Source organism: Theobroma umbraticum, unplaced genomic scaffold (genome assembly GCF_002168275.2).
Source record: "Theobroma umbraticum cultivar Fairchild unplaced genomic scaffold, ASM216827v3 scaffold_44.0, whole genome shotgun sequence".
Taxonomy (NCBI): Eukaryota; Viridiplantae; Streptophyta; class Magnoliopsida; order Malvales; family Malvaceae; genus Theobroma; species Theobroma umbraticum.
Window position 1 is genome coordinate 11640809 of NW_018397255.1, and position 5089 is coordinate 11645897.

Here is a 5089-nt window from a genome sequence, read left to right on the forward strand (position 1 = left end):
ATTAGTAACCAAGATGCATTTGTTCCTATCTACATCTAGAATTTGATGAAATTGGTCTAAACGTTTTAAGAGAGGATGCAAACATTGGAAGACTACAATGGGCGGATGATAGAGACTATATCCCAATTTTTGTCATCTGTTGTCACCATTTCTCAAACTGAACATGTACACCTTAATAGTAATGAGAATGGACCTAATGAAAGCCACTCCCCTAGTTGTAAACACAAATGAGAACAAAGGAAATGGATAAAACACTATTGATGAAGTAGGCGGTGGAAATCCCAATATTCTCAAGTCTCCTATGGAAGTTACGTCAGCAACTACCTTTACTGCAATAATTCGGCTAGCCACTACTTAAGGATTTATGACAAAGGAAGACCTTCAAAGGTTACTCAATCAGAAAAATAAGAGCTTAAAACTTTCCAAATTTGATCTTAAATTCTTTACCCACCAAGTGTAGCTATTATGCCATATCCTAAGGATTATACTAGTCTCAAGTTTAAGCAATTTAGTGGTATGACTAATGATTCACAAACGCATGCTATGAAGTTTGTGAAAACCATTGGAGTAGTAGGATTGTGTGATCATTTGAAGTTGAAAGAGTTCTGTAAGTCTTATATGATAAAGGTTTATACATTGTATGCAAATCTTAACCCTAGTTTTGCAAAATTTTAGAGTTAAATGTGTAAGATGTTTGAGGAGAAGTTTGTTTCTACTTAAGAGAAGGTGACTTCTGTTGACTTGGAAAAAAAATATAAAAAGATCAAAGAAGACCTCATGGAATATATTCAACACTTTATAGAAAAAGTGTTGGACATATATGAGTCTCACAATGAGAATACTTTGTATTCAAGACATGTTTAATGAGTATAAGTTACACTTTAAAAACTTACCTCTTCCCACTTTCGTTACTTTGGTTGAACCTACACAAAAGACTAATAATAGAGTTTTTAAACAAAAAGGAGCTAGTTGTTTTGAAAGAAGAAATGCCTAACAGTTAATACCATTCAAGGATGACGCAAAAAAGAAGAGGACCTCGAATTAATTTGCATCCTAGACAAGAAAATTTAAGAAAACAAGATGAATAAGTTGATTCTCCTCCACCATTCTCAGTCCCACCAAATAGAGTGAGAACGTTTCTTCATAAATAAATTAAGGATGGACAAGTGAACTTGCCCTATATTGGTTACCCAAGAAGGGCAGGCATTAGTGGTGTTTAACATGATAACTAGGGGAATGTGAAGGCTATATTCTTCAAAATGAAAAGGCTTAGTGATTCAAATTTATCTGATATCATGGCAATCCATGAGGCCTTTGTTATTTATGTAACCTTGAATTAAAGGGAGTTCATTAGCTTATAATGGAAAGTGATCCTCGTAATGTAATTAACTGGGTCCAGCAGTCAAGTTAGTTCCATGAAGACTTAGGAGATGGATTTTGGACATTAAGAGGCTAAAGAAAATGATTACACAATGTAGGATAGTTCACATTTTGAGGAAGGCAAACCAAAAAGTTGACTAGCAGGCCAAAGAAAGAGCAATGTGTGCTAACAATATGTTGTGGATAAGTCTAAATGATGAAATGATTGGGAATCGAAGAACAGATGAGGAGACAACCAAGATGATTGAAAAAAGAAGGCAAGTAAATCTAGCACTACTACTATGTTACCACATATTTTTTATTTTTAGTTGACTAATGATATGGCCTCTAGTGTGACTTTCACATTTGATAAGGGATTAAATTTGTGGAGATGGATGTTGTTGTTATATTGTTGTTATTATGGGGTGTGAATGTTGGCTGGAGAAGGTTCGATACTTTACAAGAATAGAACTACTAAACTTTACTACAAGGGTTTTTGGGAATGAAATCTGTTGAAAGATGTTTCATTGTTAACGATATTTGGGATTTCTTTGTAAAATTTATAATGTGGGGGTGATAGGTTGCTATGAATTTGCAAGAATAAAATACTTCTTTTTGTGTATAGTTTTTGGGTTTATCAAGGTTCAGTATAGCAGCTAAGGTTAATGAAATTGCATGCTTTTTTAAAAAAACAAATTATGGAATTTGATGGAAAAGAGTAACTATTTTTTATACTCAGGAATGTATCTACTTGTTCTTGAGAAGATTTGTTATTTTTTATATTGGAGAATGCATCTAATCATCTTTGCAACTCTTTTTCACAATTCTTTAATAAAATAATCTTTGTTGAAATCTCCTTTAGTTTTAATCTCAACTTTGCTACTATCATCCATGAATTATAACATTAGCTTCAATTTTTGGAGGACTTGCCCATGGAATATTGACAATCACAAGTTAGCCTTTGAATTATTCTGTTACATTCATGTTACACAAGTGCCAGAAGCACAACTGACAACAAAAAATGTGAATACTAACTTTATCAAAAGTTGTAAGAGTGCAACTTTTAAGCATAGCCAAGTGTACATCAAGCTTTCGAGAAGAAACAATGAAACACAAGAGAAAAGATTACTAAGGAAAAAATATTCATTTGATGATCAAACTTGAATTAATGTGCTATCTGGAAAGGAACAAAAGGAATTTCATCAAAGAAGAGAAGTCTAATATGCATTGTTGCGATTACCATTGTGTAGTGGATCATCCATTTGCTGAATGCAGAAACATGTGTAAGATACTTCACAAGAAGACACAAGTAGGAGAAGTTCGAATTGGAAATAACAAGATTCAAAATAATCCATTCCTTGCACATCCAAATGCCCAAAGACATGTAAGTTCACACCGGAAGTAGTGGAGAACATGAAAGGGGAAGAAAGCTTTATCAAAAGTTGTTGGATCTTGGATATTATTTACTTACAATGGTAATAGATGTGATGAATTATGCAAGAAAATGCCATAAATGTCAAATCCATAGAAATGTCATACATGCGACAATTGTAGTACTCTATAGCATCATCAAACCTTGGCCTATCAACACTTGGGCGTTTGATTCGGTTGGACTTATCAGTCCTCTATTTAGAAGACTCACATGGATACTCATAACAATAGAGTGTTTCACCGAATGGGTAGAAGTTGTTCCTTTTAAGAATGCAACTAAACCAACCATGGCCAACTTTATCAAAAAGAACATAATATGTGGGTTTGAAATACCCAGGTGTATATTGTTAGACAATGGTACTCTATTTGTTATCTCTAGTGTAAAGGAACTCCTAGCCTGTTATGATGTCAACTATGTGAGATCATCCCCTTATTACCTTAAAGGAAATAGTCAGATAGAAGCCATTAATAAGACTAAACTTAAGGTATTATGTAAAATGGTACATAATGATCCTCAGATATGGCATGATCCTATTCTTGTGGCACTATGGGCATATAGAACTTCTAAGCGAAGGCTTACCAACGGTACTCCTTTTTCTTTGGTATACATGATAGAAGCTATTTTGCTAGCAGAGATCTTAGTTCCATTAGTAAGATTAGCGTTGGATGCTGAAATGGGCAATGATGCTTTACAAATGGTGGAATTGAAAACAGTAAAAGAAAGAAGGAATAAAGCTAAGAAAAACTTCTCCATGTACCAGAGAAGGTTGAGTAGAGTGTATGACAAGCTGGTAAGAAAAAAAAAGCTTTGAAATAGATGACTTAGTACTCCTTGCAGTAAAACATATTACAAAAGGAACATCAGCAGCTGAGTTTAGTGCAAAGTGGGAAGGACTATACATTGTTCATGAGGGGAACGAGAGTCGATATTGCAAGTTAATGAATCCAAAGACCAATGCTGTCACAGTATTAGTAAGTTTTCAATACATTAAAAAGTATCATGTATGAGAATGCCACCCACTATTTGTCTCTTTTTATGAATGACTTCTTAAAGTCAGCTTCTGCTTAAATTTTCTTGTATATTTTAAAGGAAATGTATTTTCAACCATAGCTTTATTGTTTCCATTTTGATTGTGTTGTGATATTCTAAAGTACATTCATTTTCAGCCATAAGCTTTATTGCTCTTACTTTGGCTGTAATGTTATTACAACACTTAGTTGCAAGCTTTGTAGCTCAAATTTTTCACCATAATATTTATATTTTCATCACAAGCTGTAACGCTCATAATCTAACTGTAATGATATTACGCTATTGATCCTTAGCTATATCCCTCACTTCTTGGACATAGCTTACTATTCACAAATAGGATGTAGCTTTAAACACTCATGTAAAGGATATGTTCTTCTCCTTCATACTAGGTTGAGATTTATTCTCCCTAAAATGAGGTTAAAAACCCTTTTAGGCTGCACATAGTGATACTTATGAAACATTCATATGTTTGTAAAGAATGAAATATGGAACAGAATATCTCAATAAAACCACAAAGTAAACAAAGTAAATGTTTACTATAGAAAACAAATCTATAGTGTCAGAAAAAGAAGAATAAGAATAAGAACAAGCTAGTTAAGTATGAAGTTCAGAGGGGTGGAGGATCTATGATTCTCAAAATTGGAGAAGTTGTCTAATTTTCCTTACAACTCCATCTACCTTGCGTCAAGCTCTTTTATCTCAGCCTCTATGCTAGTGTTGTCAATCCTCGTCATAATGTATCCCATTTCCAGGGGTGGAGCCTCCTTAATAAAAATTTTTAAAATTTTTATATATTATATACAAATTTTAAATTTTTTATATATTCCCATAGTGGTCTTTCAAAATAAATTTTAATTTAAGAATTAATATAAATATAGAATAACAAAATAATTTTATATATTTGACTCAGTTTTTAAGTTTTTTAATTTATATTTATATTTATTTATTATTTATTTTATTTACTTATATGTTTTAAATTTTTTTAGATTTTCTACCACAAATTTCTGCGAACCATCAACCACATTTTTTTTCTTTTTTATTATATCGTATGTAGTAATTATTTTCTAATTGCTAAATTCTTTTTTTTCTGTTATGTGAATTTTTTTTATATAATTTTAATTTTTAAAAATTAATAAATTATTATGTAATTCTCAAATATAAGTTATAGTATTACACTATTACTTAGAATTTCATCAATGTATGATTTTTATTTACAATAACCAATAGTCTGATATGTATATTATAAACTTTAAGTAATAAGGATATACA